General features: G+C 37.6%; 1 protein-coding gene across 15 annotated transcripts in view; it reads left to right on the top strand.

Annotated features, from left to right (window-relative positions):
* The window catches only part of LOC105485558 (roundabout guidance receptor 2), a 1,382,758-nt gene that overhangs the window by 119,441 nt on the left and 1,247,785 nt on the right, over positions 1-15,532 (top strand). The window lies entirely within an intron of this gene.

Genomic DNA, 15,532 nt, shown 5'->3' with positions numbered 1-15,532 from the left:
GGAAGATCTACCAAGCAAATGGAGAACAAAAAAAAGCAGGGGTTGCAATCCTAGTCTCTGATAAAACAGACTTTAAACCATCAAAGATCAAAAGAGACAAAGAAGGCCATTACATAATGGTAAAGGGATCAATTCAACAGGAAGAGCTAACTATCCTAAATATATATGCACCCAATACAGGAGCACCCAGATTCATAAAGCAAGTCCTTAGAGACTTACAAAGAGACTTAGACTCCCATACAATAATAATGGGAGACTTCAACACTCCACTGTCAACATTAGACAGATCAACGAGACAGAAAGTTAACAAGGATATCCAGGAATTGAACTCATCTCTGCAGCAAGCAGACCTAATAGACATCTATAGAACTCTCCACCCCAAATCAACAGAATATACATTCTTCTCAGCACCACATCGTACTTACTCCAAAATTGACCACGTAATTGGAAGTAAAGCACTCCTCAGCAAATGTACAAGAACAGAAATTATAACAAACTGTCTCTCAGACCACAGTGCAATCAAACTAGAACTCAGGACTAAGAAACTCAATCAAAACCGCTCAACTACATGGAAACTGAACAACCTGCTCCTGAATGACTACTGGGTACATAACGAAATGAAGGCAGAAATAAAGATGTTCTTTGAAACCAATGAGAACAAAGATACAACATACCAGAATCTCTGGGACACATTTAAAGCAGTGTGTAGAGGGAAATTTATAGCACTAAATGCCCACAAGAGAAAGCAGGAAAGATCTAAAATTGACACTCTAACATCGCAATTAAAAGAACTAGAGAAGCAAGAGCAAACACATTAGAAAGCTAGCAGAAGGCAAGAAATAACTAAGATCAGAGCAGAAGTGAAGGAGATAGAGACACAAAAAACCCTCCAAAAAATCAATGAATCCAGGAGTTGTTTTTTTGAAAAGATCAACAAAATTGACAGACCACTAGCAAGACTAATAAAGAAGAAAAGAGAGAAGAATCAAATCGATGCAATTAAAAATGATAAAGGGGATATCACCACCGACCCCACAGAAATACAAACTACCATCAGAGAATACTATAAACACCTCTACACAAATAAACTGGAAAATCTAGAAGAAATGGATAATTTCCTGGACACTTACACTCTTCCAAGACTAAACCAGGAAGAAGTTGAATCCCTGAATAGACCAATAGCAGGCTCTGAAACTGAGGCAATAATTAATAGCCTACCAACCAAAAAAAGTCCAGGACCAGATGGATTCACAGCTGAATTCTACCAGAGGTACAAGGAGGAGTTGGTACCATTCCTTCTGAAACTATTCCAATCAATAGAAAAAGAGGGAATCCTCCCTAACTCATTTTATGAGGCCAACATCATCCTGATACCAAAGCCTGGCAGAGACACAACAAAAAAAGAGAATTTTAGACCAATATCCCTGATGAACATCGATGCAAAAATCCTCAATAAAATACTGGCAAACCGAATCTAGCAGCACATCAAAAAGCTTATCCACCATGATCAAGTGGGCTTCATCCCTGGGATGCAAGGCTGGTTCAACATACGCAAATCAATAAACGTAATCCAGCATATAAGAAGAACCAAAGACAAAAACCATATGATTATCTCAATAGATGCAGAAAAGGCTTTTGACAAAATTCAACAGTCCTTCATGCTAAAAACTCTCCATAAATTCGGTATTGATGGAACATATGTCAAAATAATAAGAGCTATTTATGACAGACCCACAGCCAATATCATACTGAATGGGCAAAAACTGGAAGCATTCCCTTTGAAAACCAGCACAAGACAGGGATGCCCTCCCTCACCACTCCTATTCAACATAGTGTTGGAAGTTCTGGCTAGGGTAATCAGGCAAGAGAAAGAAATAAAGGGTATTCAATTAGGAAAAGAAGTCAAATTGTCCCTGTTTTCAGATGACATGATTGTATATTTAGAAAATCCCATCATCTCAGTCCAAAATCTCCTTAAGCTGATAACCAACTTCAGCAAAGTCTCAGGATACAAAATTAATGTGCAAAAATCGCAAGCATTCTTATACACCAGTAACAGACAAACAGAGAGCCAAATCACGAATGAACTTCCATTCACAATTGCTTCAAAGAGAATAAAATACCTAGGAATCCAACTTACAAGGGATGTAAAGGACCTCTTCAAGGAGAACTACAAACCACTGCTCAGTGAAATAAAAGAGGACACAAACAAATGGAAGAACATACCATGCTCATGGATAGGAAGAATCAATATCATGAAAATGGCCATACTGCCCAAGGTAATTTATAGATTCAATGCCATCCCCATCAAGCTACCAATGACTTTCTTCACAGAATTGGAGGAAACTGCTTTAAACTTCATATGGAACCAAAAAAGAGCCCGCATTGCCAAGACAATCCTAAGTCAAAAGAACAAAGCTGCAGGCATCACCCTACCTGACTTCAAACTATACTACAAGGCTCCAGTAACCAAAACAGCATGGTACTGGTACCAAAACAGAGATATAGACCAATGGAACAGAACCGAGTCCTCAGAAATAATACCACACATCTACAACCATCTGATCTTTGACAAACCTGAGAAAAACAAGAAATGGGGAAAGGATTCCCTATTTAATAAATGGTGCTGGGAAAATTGGCTAGCCATAAGTAGAAAGCTGAAACTGGATCCTTTCCTTACTCCTTATACGAAAATTAATTCAAGATGGATTAGAGACTTAAATGTTAGACCTAATACCATAAAAATCCTAGAAGAAAACCTAGGTAATACCATTCAGGACATAGGCACAGGCAAGGACTTCATGTCTAAAACACCAAAAGCAACGGCAACAAAAGCCAAAATTGACAAATGGGATCTAATTAAACTAAACAGCTTCTGCACAGCAAAAGAAACTACCATCAGAGTGAACAGGCAACCTACAGAATGGGAGAAAATTTTTGCAATCTACTCATCTATCAAAGGGCTAATATCCAGAACCTACAAAGAACTCAAACAAATTTACAAGAAAAAAACCCCATCAAAAAGTGGGCAAAGGATATGAACAGACATTTCTCAAAAGAAGACATGCATACAGTCAACAGACACATGAAAAAATGCTCGTCATCACTGGCCATCAGAGAAATGCAAATCAAAACCACAATGAGATACCATCTCACGCTGGTTAGAATGGCAATCATTAAAAAGTCAGGAAACAACAGGTGCTGGAGAGGATGTGGAGAAATAGGAACACTTTTACACTGTTGGTGGGACTGTAAACTAGTTCAACCATTATGGAAAACAGTATGGCGATTCCTCAAGGATCTAGAACTAGATGTACCATATGACCCAGCCATCCCATTACTGGGTATATACCCAAAGGATTATAAATCATGCTGCTATAAAGACACATGCACACATATGTTCATTGTGGCACTATTCACAATAGCAAAGACTTGGAATCAACCCAAATGTCCATCAGTGACAGACTGGATTAAGAAAATGTGGCACATATACACCATGGAATACTATGCAGCCATAAAAAAGGATGGGTTTGTGTCCTTTGTAGGGACATGGATGCATCTGGAAATCATCATTCTCAGCAAACTATCTCAAGAACAGAAAACCAAACACCGCATGTTCTCACTCATAGGTGGGAACTGAACAATGAGATCACTTGGACTCGGGAAGGGGAACATCACACACCGGGGCTTATTATGGGGAGGAGGGAGAGGGGAGGGATTGCATTGGGAGTTATACCTGATGTAAATGACGAGTTGATGGGTGCTGACGAGTTGATGGGTGCAGCACACCAACATGGCACAAGTATACATGTGTAACAAACCTGCACGTTATACACATGTACCCTAGAACTTAAAGTATAATAATAATAATAAAAAGAAAAAGAAAAACAGACACTTCAAAAGACAAAAAAAAATTATCGTTAATATATGCCATAGAAATAATCTAACTCAGTTTACTCATTTTGCATATAAGACAACTCTGACTTAAAAGAGTTTAGATGTCTTGCCACAGACCATCTTGTGAGCTGGAAAGCCAGGCACAGAACAGGATTCAGTGACTGCTTTCACAGAGTTCATTCTAGGACATCGTGTTATCATTCTTTTACTGCCTAGTGATATGCAGGTACTAAGAACAAAAAAGGACAAGAAAACAAGATAAATGAACGAACAACAAATCAAATATGACCAGGGTTTACTCTGCTAGTTACAGAGTTAAAAGTGGGATGAACATTTTTGATTCCAGTTCATTATACTTTCTCCTTCAAAAGGAGTTTAGCTAGTTGAAATATTGAGGAAAAAATAAAGTTAGCCTAAATGGCATGGAAAAAAAGGGGGGATTTATTCAAATAATTGGGGAAAAAATAGTGATATTCTGAACTTCCTAAATGGTAAGCTTGTAATACAAATTGAAAAGACAGGGAATAGGCAATAGAATTTCCAAATAGAAGACAAAAATCAAAATTCATATTGAACTGTCTCTGCAAAACCAAACTATTACATTCAGAAAGATAACTAGGTGAAAAAAAAATCAAGTTATTTTAAATTTTGTGGTTGATTCTTGTCTAATCACTTTCAAACAAAAAATAATTTTTTGCAAGGATGTGTTCTCTACCACATACCAAAATGATCTTCCAACTGTTAAAGTATTAGGTTGGTGCAAAAGTAATTGTGGTTTTTGCCATTAGTTTCAATGGCAAAAACCACAATAACTTTTGCACCAACCTTTAATAAAACGAGAACAAGTCCTGAACAGTCCCTTGAGGAGGTAAAGCTAGTTAAGCTTTGAAAATAACCTTAACTGTGCTTAAATTGCAAACAGGCAAAACTTAACTTGAGCTATTTCTTACAAATGCCTATATTAAAGAAAAAACAAACTTAAGCTCAATCAGAAGCAGCCTACAAATGTATAATTATATAACTAGGGACTTGCCAATGGGATAGACCAAATAAGGCCACTATATAACTGTCACCAAACAAAGAGAGAGAGAAAGAGAGAGAGCGAAAGAGAGGGAGAGAGAGAGATGGAGTCTCGCTCTGTCGCCCAGGCTGCAGTGCAGTGGTGCAATCTCGGCTCACTGCAATCTCCACATCCTGGTTTCAAGTGATTCTCCTGCCTCAGCCTCTAGAGTAGCTGGGACTATAGGTGCATGCCACCATATTCAGTTAATTTTTGTATTTTTAGTAGAGACGGGCTTTCACCATGTTGACCAGGATGGTCTCCATCTCTTGACCTCGTGATCCACCTGCCTCGGCCTCCCAAAGTGCTGGGATTACAGGCATGAGCCACTGCGCCCAGTCCAAACAAATATTTTCTTTGCTTTAGTTCTGTGTTGGCCCAATAAAAGTCTCCTCATGGTGTTCCCTTGTTGGAACTCCCTACCTACTTCTGGTTCAGAGCTATTTGCTCAAATAAACGCTTTAAAATTTTATGATGTTTCAACCTGCCTTTTTTTTTTTTTTAACAAAACCAAACTCAGTTCTCTAAAAATGATGAAAATTTTCAAAAAAAAAAAAAAAAATCGCATGTACTCTATATAGTCACATTTGGTTGAAAATATACTCAAAGACCTTGTAATCAGTTTTGTCAATTGTTAATTGAGTTAGTTTGCAAGTCATCTTAGTTACCTAGTTTACTGGTGAAAAAAAAATCAGTAAGCTAGAATTAATTCCAGTACTTCTTGTGTGCAGTGTAACTAACTGTTGGTGCAGTACAGCCTTCTGTTTGTTTATGGGAATTAAGAATGTCTTACTAAAATATCAATGCAACTACATTTTAATCATGGTTTTACAAACTCATGTATATAAAGGTTAGTGTACCATCCATTTCTTTTTTAAAATTCTCCAACCCCATGTATTTTGTTTTTTAGATTTCACTGACAGCAGGTAAACAGTGGGTTAAGGAATAAACACAGATAAATCACCATAAAATGGGAAAATACATGTCAAAAATTATGTCATCACATGCCACAGTACCAGTTATTTGTGTTACTTCTGGGTTTAATTCAAAGCCGTGAACAATATTCCCATTAAACATGTGTTTTGGGGAAGAAAATGAGAGTCCAGAAAACGTAAAAGGTGAATAGTAACCACAGAATGCTGTGTCTGGACTCACTTTTCAGCGTAGGCATAAGCTGTGTAATTGTACACATATAAATTAGATAACATTTTTATTCAAAGTGATACAAATACCAATGGAATTGGGTTACAAACTTTTTTTTTTTTTAAATTTAACCTGGGTTCCAATGAAAGCAGGTGAAGGTGATTTGTTTTATTACCTGAACTACATTTTTATTCAGGGCAATCAAGATCTTCTAAATGAACTATCTGTATATCTTTTTTTTTCCTCCACAGAGGAAGCTGTAAAAACTAGATCACACTGTGTTGCAGTGATAAGAACTTATTTTCTCTGTCTATTGAGGAAAAAGATGTACATTGTCGTGTTTTTTTCATGAAGGTAGGAAACATGATGTTCTTAAGGTCAAATGCATCAAGGCGATTTAGCCTCATATTTTATTAATAGTAATGAGAATCATGTAGCTAAATCCTGGCAAATTGTACTGAATAGCTATTTCCAGTGTTATATGATTAGATTCATAATAAGTGTTCATTTGATATTCAACGTGGAGCAACTCATTCGAAGGGGTTTTGTTTTAGTAATAGTGATATGTCAGTAGGTGGAAAGGCCATTCCATTTGGCATAAAAAATACACCATAATCAGTGTTTTAATTAACTTTTCTCTAGGGTTTTACCTGTAATTCTCTGGACTATACACAGTCCCTGTTTTAGCATATTATTCATCATATCACAGGTAATATCATCAATTGCTTAAGATACTGCTTTTCTGAAGCTCTCATTATTTTATTTGGAGGCAATAACTATAAATGATTCTATACTGTATCACCCACTTATTATGTGGCCTTTTGACAAATCCTTGAATATTATCATTACACCATTTTTCATTTTTGTAGAGATGTGGTCTCCCTATGTTTCCCAGACTGATCTTGAACTCCTAGGCTCAAGAAATCCTCTCATCTCAACCTCCCAAAGTGCTGGGATTACAGGCATGAGCCACTGTACCTGGCCTATTACATTGTTAAGAATACAGTCTTTATCAATTTTGCTTGTGTTGGTTATAAAAGGCCTAACTACAGAAGTTAAGCTCTAATCTGACGTGTTTAAGTGAGGATGTGTTAAAATTGCCAACATTGATCTACTTCTGTGTAAGATGTTAGTCTAAAACATTGAGAATAAAACCTAAGTTATAAGCAATGTTTTTGATTAAACACACATTTCGGACAAGAATTAGCAGCAAAGATCTCTATGTTCATTAATAAGTAAACAAATACAGATATATGCATACATGCACATAGAATTTTATATAGATCCCTTTTTGTTACTGACATTTTATATCAATATGGAAACATCAATATTTTATAGTAATCAGCCATAAACATTGTATAGTTCAATCAATTGCATTTTTCACTAAGAAATTCCAACTATTTTTAAATTAAACATTTATATCTAGTGGAATTTTACATTTTCTCTAACAATATTAACAACTGGTAGAAGCCATTTTATTTTTCAAAAATCTGAATTGGAAGTATTTTGTGTCTCCACAGAAAATTGTCATTCCAATCCATGCTCTTAAATATATGAAAGCTGTCACTGATGAGAAAGGGTTTTCCACATGTCTAAGAAGTGAAGTGACAAGAAATAGTTCGTCCTCACCCCTGGAGATGGTCAAGAAATTCATGCTGATATTTAATAACTCTTATCAGCAGGAAATCAATGAGATTTTAGGGAGCATAACCAGTTTCACAATAATGCTAGGTGCAAAACACCCGTTATATTGTTGAACCTCTTTCAACTGGGGGAATAAATATTCAATTTTATAAAATGCTGTAACAAACAAGTTGAACATCTATTTTTTAACTCTACCCATATTTTGGGATGTATTTATAGCTGGTTGTAACAATACATGAAAATTTCCTGCTGTGGATTCAACAAACAGCAGTATTTGGGTAGATAGCAGCCTCTATTCTGTGGTGAATTTTGTACTCATTCAACTGCAGTTTCTGAAAACACTGGCCAAAAAAAGGTTCAACATGCCTATTGAAATAGTTAATTATTTTTAAAATGAGATGCAAACTTTTTTTTGCCAACAATATTTTTTGATTAGTCATTTCTTCTATTAAGAGTGTGTGTAGGCTGGGCACAGTGGCTCATGCCTGTAATCCCAGGACTTTGGGAGGCCGAGGTGGGAGGATAGCCTGAGGTCAGGAGTTCAAGACCAGCCTGACCAACATGGAGAAACCCTGTCTCTACTAAAAATACAAAAATTAGCCGGGCGTGGTGGCGATCGCCTGTAATCCAAGCTACTCAGGAGGCTGAGGCAGGAGAATCACTTGAACTAGGGAGGAGGAGGTTGCAGTGAGCTGAGGTCGTGCCACTGCACTCTAGTCTGGGTGACAAGAACGAGATTCCATCTCAAAAAAAAAAGAAAAAAATAAATAAAGGAGTGTGTGTAATGTAAAGCAGGAAGAGACTAAACCGTTAGAGAACATGGAAGATGTTTAAAATGCTGACGAAATAGTTGTGTGTCATTTACTGGACCTGGAATCAAGATCTTCCTATCACAACTTGATATAAATATGATCTGAATGATTTTTATCTTAAAGTAGCAACGGCTCTCAATGCTAGATGCATCTTAGAATTGCCTAAATAACTGCTTTTTAAAAATACAGATGCCCACGACCCACTGCTGACTTACCTATTCAGGTCTGGTTGGGTGGAGTGTGATGGTCTGACCATGTCTCTTATTTAAAACCTCCACCAGTCATTTTGATGGTCACACCGAGAACCTTACAGTGGATACAATATCCCAGAAGACCGTATAAGCTGTATGAGATGACAAGATCCGAAGGAGATTAGATCAGATATTGACAGAAAGCATGGTTCAGCATGTTCTTCAAAACAAGTGTATTTTAAGATTGGCAATATGGCCGGGCGTGGTGGCTTACACCTGTAATCCCAGCACGTTGGGAGGCCGAGGAAGGCGGATCACCTGAGGTCGGGAGTTCAAGACCAGTCTGACCAGCATGGAGAAACCCCGTCTCTACTAAAAATACAAAATTAGCCAGATGTGGTGGGGCATGCCTGTAATCCCAGCTACTCAGGAGGCTGAGGCAGGAGAATCGCTTGAACCCAGGAGGCAGAGGTTGCGGTGAGCGGAGATCATGCACTCCAGCCTGGGCAACAAGAGCAAAACTCTGTCTCAAAAAAAAAAAAAAAGATTGTTACTTTGTCCATACAACATTATTCTCAAAATAATAATAATAATAATAATAACAACAACAACAACAGATTGGGACAGACACTGATAGCCCTGCAAGACATTTTTTGCATAGTTTTGTCATGAAAATCACATTCTTTACATGTTTCTCTATATAATTACTTTGATCCTTTTATGCTTTCTGTCTTCTCTTTCTGCCAGTTGTTTATATTCCTATACCTAATTCTTGCTTCCTGACACCCACATATTGAGTGCCCAATAATGTTGAACTCTACTGTAGGTTCTTAGTAACTGCTTTTGCCAAACTGGGCCAATAAGCCGCCCCACCTGGCCCTGTACAGCCAGAGACTGATCGTTCCACTTTGGTGTGATGAAGGCATTTATGTAAATGCCTGTTGACATTATAACCTATTATGTATAGTAATGGGATAGAAATGAAAGAAATACACATTGCACAACGACCTTTCTATAAGCTTACTTTTCATTTTCTTCACTGGTCCCCACTGCCCACTCTCGTCTCTCCCAAATGTATAATTTTATGATAGCTTCTTATCAAGAGGTTGTATGTCTTGGCTCCAGCCCCTTGTTCAGTAAGGCTCAGATCTGAATCTGGACCTAGATTTGACTTGGTAAGATAACAGAAGGAAAATGTGGATAAATTTAACTATTTCTACATGAACAGGTGGGCCTGTGCCTAATGCAGGTTGCTAGAGTTCTATATTAGGCAGTGAATCAATTGCTCAACAAAGATTAAAAACTACTTGCATGTTTGATATGTATTAACCTCTCCAGGTCACTGGGGCGCCATTTAGTAAATTGCATCGTCTCTTCGGAAATGGGATCATGGCTATAAAAGAGTTGTTTCATCGAACTTAGAAAATAAATTTACGTTCATGCATTAGTCTGGGCATCAGAAACATGGCTGAAATTCTTACTAGCAAGGTGATGATGTACTTTATGTAAAAATGACTATTTTTTCTCTTCAAGCACTTTGATACTGCAAAATTCTTTTAAAAATAAAATTGAAGTAAATAAGGTGTAAATAAGTAGAAAACACAAGGTTTACAAAGTTAGTCCAGTCATCCATAAAATCTTATTTTGAAGGAGAAATGAGTGGTAAATTAAGGGGTCATGGTAAAGAAAAAGGTGAGACTTCTTTGTGATCCAAAGACACCAAGAGAAGTATCTATTTTACTATAGATGCATGAGAAAAAGGGGAGAATAAACACAGTAGGATACCTAAAGATGCAGGCAGAGGTAAGAGTCTTGCCCATACAGGAAAGGAGTTTGTCCTTTGAAAGTGGCCCATCAGTCCCGTTGAACAGGAGGGAGGGTGAAAGGCATGATGGCGAGTGCAGGTGAGTTTATAGGTTTCACTACAGAGGAAAGCAGTCGCCATCTAGTTTCTTCTCTTTCTCAGTAAAAGCATAAGGTGGTACTAGGCAAGTTAAAACACAGGAAGATGATCCCCCTGGAGAAGAGAAGAGAGAGCAGATAAGGAAAACACAGAACTACTGAGAAGCCTCCATAACTAGCTCAGGTGGAAGACCCTTAAGCTGTAGTGACATGACAAAACCAAACAAACAAAACATTTATGTTTTCCTCCAGGGGCACTCAGGAACCAGGATGTTCTCTGGCAGAGGCAGACAGTTGACATTACCTGAGTAATGGAATAGCAAGACAACATGGAAAGAGAAAACTGAGGCTGTTTACATGAGAGTAGCTGACTAGTGGATAGAAATGAAGTAGAGGCAAAAGTGTGACAATAGTGAGAACAGATGTAAATGAACCTGATGGATCAGAAAATAGGAAAGCAGGGAGTAACCAAGAGAAATTGGAAGATGGGATATGATCACTAGATGATTAAATGTTTGTATTCAGAATTTTATAACCTGAGAATTTCAGGGTGCTTGCAAGGTATAGTCTTAAAGGGTGGGAGGGAGGAGGTTAAAGCAAATGAAGATGAAGGTAAAGTCCACCTGATGAGAGGTCAAAGAGTTGAGAACTGGAGTTCATGGCTAGTCATCCATGGAGATTTTGAAATGTCTAAAATGATGGCAAGACTTGAGTTAACAGCGATCATTGTGAGCCAGGTATCAATATGTCCAGCTAGTAAAGGGTAAGTGGATGTGGGTAAGTAACGAGCCCCATCTGAGTCTGTCGAGCGGTGGAGCCTCCTCAGTCCACTTTGGTATGATGAAGACAACTGGAAAAGGGCACTTTGACTTGATGTCCATGGGCCTCCAAAGAGTCGATGAATCAAGTTCACATGGTTGTGATCTTGGATGAAAAAAGATTACATTTCTATTTTCACGATCTTTAATATTTAGCACTTCTTTTACTTACGAATATCGGCGATAAGCCACAGTACTTAGCAATGTATGTGTCTTTGTCACAATACAAGTCATGAACATTTTCATATTACCTTAAGAATACGTAAAAATATTATTCAATACTTATCATACATTTAAATTATACAATGATTTGAACAATTGTCATTCATACTTATCAATATTTTTAAATGTATGTTATTAGACTTACTAATATTTAAAGGGTTATTAACAATGTTTATACATCACTTCATTATTAGTATGCCTACAATTGTATTCAGCATATTACAAATATTCTGTGAAATAAGCCAGATACAGAAAGACAAATGCTGCATGATCTCACTTATATGTGGTTTCTAAAAAATGGATAAACACATAGAAGCAGAGATTAGAAGGGCTGCTGCCAGGAGCTGGGGGCAGGGAGAGATGGGAAGTGTTGGTCAAAAGGTACACAGTTTCAGTTATGCAAAATAAGTAAGATCCGAAGAGACACTTTATAGGGCCTATTAGCAACACTGTGTTGTACAGTTAAAAACTTGCTTAGAGGTTAGGTCTTACATTAAGTGCTTTTAGCCGAAAAGTTAGAAAAGTAGGGGAGTGACGGTAGAACAGTTATGACATCATTAGTGATGATACTATGGTAGTTTCATGATGTGCATTTATCTCCAAACACATCAAGTTGTATCATTAAATATCCACAGCACTTTTATTGCCAATCATGCTACAATAAAGTGATCACAATGTTTACTAACCATTCTGTGAAGTGGTCCAAAGGCGTGCACGGCACACACAGCCCCACTGGAGCTTGGCAAACTCAACATTCCCACCCCAGAACCCTTTTTGGAAATCTGATCTTCCACCACACCCAGGCACATCCCTAGTGTTTCTATAGTTCTAAACCGATAATGATCTTCCACCACACCCAGGCACATCCCTAGTGTTTCTATAGTTCTAAACCGATAATGATCTTCCACCACACCCAGGCACATCTCTAGTGTTTCTATAGTTCTAAACCGATAATGATCTTCCACCACACCCAGGCACATCCCTAGTGTTTCTATAGTTCTAAATCGATAATAACACAGCCTAGATCCTGCATCATCTGGCCTCTTCTACCCTTATAAATTTATTCTCATCCTTCTTACACTCCATAACCCAGCCACAGGGAACTCCTTTTCAGTACTTGCATGAGCCATGCTTTTCTAACCCTGGGCCTTTCCACCTGCCATTCAATTTGCCTAAAATAGGATTCTGTCCTTTTTTTTTTTTCTTGATCACCACCCCTTCACATAGTTAATGTGTATTTTGCCTTCTGACTTTCCCAGATTAGATGTTCTACTTAAAATACAGGAGTGCATAGGACCTGGATATACTAAAATTATTCATTGTGTATCTGAAATTGAAATTTAACTGGGCACCTTTGTATTTTTATTTGCTAAATCTAGCAACTCTACCCATGGACCTATACTGTCCTCTCATACCATTTTCACACCTGTAATTACTTCTTCAATGCCTGTCTTTTCTGGAACTTTGAAGATCCACGATGTAGCAAGTGTGTGTGTGTGTGCATGTGTGTGTGTGTGTGTGTTCTTCATCATGGTATACCCAATGCCTGAGACAAAACTGCTAAGCATGTAGTAGTCACTCATAAATTTAACATGACCAAATTAATGAACTCTATTCCATGCTTAACGTACCTGTTTACGTTTCTGACTTTCCTAATAGACTATGAGTTCCTCAAGAACAGAGATACCTTTTGTGCCCAAAGCCAAAGCTCAGTGCCTATAACACCCAAGAAATGAGTTGGCCAGAGCAAAATCTCCCTCACGTTTTCTTTGAAAGCCACTGGGAGAGGCCCCGGCCTGTTTCTGCCATGTTTGTGAGGCGTTCAGCTTACCTCGTTTGGGAAGAAAAGAGCTGTAATAAGGACAAAGAGCTTAGGCATGTATGAGTTTTTAGTCCCAGTTTCCCAGTCAGCATCAATTATTTGGGTAAAATTGAAACACTTACTGGTTTATTAATACCTCTGTTTCCTTTAATTCTTTTATATAAGAAAGGATGAAGCTGAAAAGCATGAAGATGGTCAAGTGTTTGTGTGTATGCACACAAATGAGTGTTTAGACCGTTACAACACAGGCAGAAAGTTTAAATGTGGATGAAGAGAGGAGAGGAGAAACCCGGTTTTTGAAAAGGTTTGGAAAACTGTGTTAAGTGAAAGAGGTTAGGGATTTGTAGCTCTGGCAAATGTTATTTGAGTATTTGACTAGTACCACCTTGACCATATCTCCTGGAGAAAATCACCTCTAAATTACCCTCTCGCTTTAAAATTCAATGTGCCTCAGATATAAAGTATACTCACAATTAAGAATCACAAGAGTAGCCAGCAAAGGAAATAGCCAGGGAATAGTGAGGAGCCTGGGATGGTTACAGAGATTGGAACTCTGGGGAAATATGGAAAGAATGCAAAAATGATCAACAGACATCTGCATCCTACAGAGTTCATAGACGGTGAAGAAGACATGACCATTGGGTCTAAAAAAATAAAATGACCCTTTTTCCCATAGAGAATTTCATTCAAGTGCTTGGTCACAAAATTAGACCATGAGGGAAAGATACATGCAATTTGAAGAATTTTGAAATTAAAAAGGAAACAAATATGAGAGAGTGGGAAGCAGGCTTAGATGACAGGAGTGATTTTTATTGATTCTGTGTGCTTTTCTTTTTTAAAAAATATATAATTAAATGTGCTTGTAGGTAGAAGGATAGGTTAGTAGATTTCAAAGGAAGGGAAACTGAAGATTTTAGGAACTTAAGGTTTACAGAATCTCTAAAGGAAATGTGAGAGTGATGAACTTCAGAATACTGATTTTATACAGGTAGAGAGAAATCTATTTCAGATATCACTGGAGGGTTAAAGGGTGCATATCCAGTTGTATATGAATGAAGTTACTCACCGTGATGGTGCGAGCACCACAGAAGAGGAAGTAGACTCCAGAAAGAGGACACCGTGTACCTAACTGCTTATTCAGCAACACATAGACACAGTAAATATGTTGTGTTGTGCTGACATATGTTTTCCTATGAGCGAACTATTACTCTATACTCTCAGCCTGACTGTGCCAGGCGAAACTGATCAGTGAGCATTAGCATTCTATAATACAAACGCCCTTCACAATGCGGGATTTACGTGTGTTCTGCATCGGGGCTATTTCCGCTGCTGTGTCCTGGCTTTCTGACATTTATTATGCATTCTGATGAACAGTTTTGACCTTTAATGCCTAAAAAAAAAAAAAAACCCACCTGCAACTGATAGTCCTGGAGACCACAGGAAGAGGGGGAAGGGGGAAAATATCATGTTGGATGTAAAATGATAGATATAATCTGGAGAGCTATCAATGAAACAGTGAAAATATGATAATGACGAGCAGACACTGGAGGGTTCCTGGATGTACTTTAAAATTTTGAAGACTACCGCAAATGTAAGGACAGCAAAGGAGGTTGTCAGAAATAGACCTGTGGCTGCAAAATATATAACTTAATTCATGAGTAATTTCATGGGGTTTGAAGAAAATGGAAGAACAATTCCCACTTGTGATTCAGGAGAGCAATTCCATACATTGCCAATTCACTAAGAGAAGAAAGTGTGTTTTATCAAATACTACCCACAAAATTGATAATCATTATTAAATAATACATTTAATACATTTTGTAGCTCCCTATGAATTAGGATAAATGCTTATTGTAATTGTAGTCTTGTTGTTTAAAGATTACAGTTATATTTTTTGGCAAAGTAATCTGATTTTAAAGCTATCTCTTTAAATGAGTAGGCTTCCTTTTCAGATTTCTTCCAAGAGTCTGGTTTTTCAATGACTGTCTTAGCACAAACATCTTAATCAGTCACATTGATTA

This window comes from Macaca nemestrina, chromosome 2 (genome assembly GCF_043159975.1).
Source record: "Macaca nemestrina isolate mMacNem1 chromosome 2, mMacNem.hap1, whole genome shotgun sequence".
In the NCBI taxonomy this organism is placed as follows: Eukaryota; Metazoa; Chordata; class Mammalia; order Primates; family Cercopithecidae; genus Macaca; species Macaca nemestrina.
This window is presented reverse-complemented; position numbering and strand designations above follow the sequence as displayed.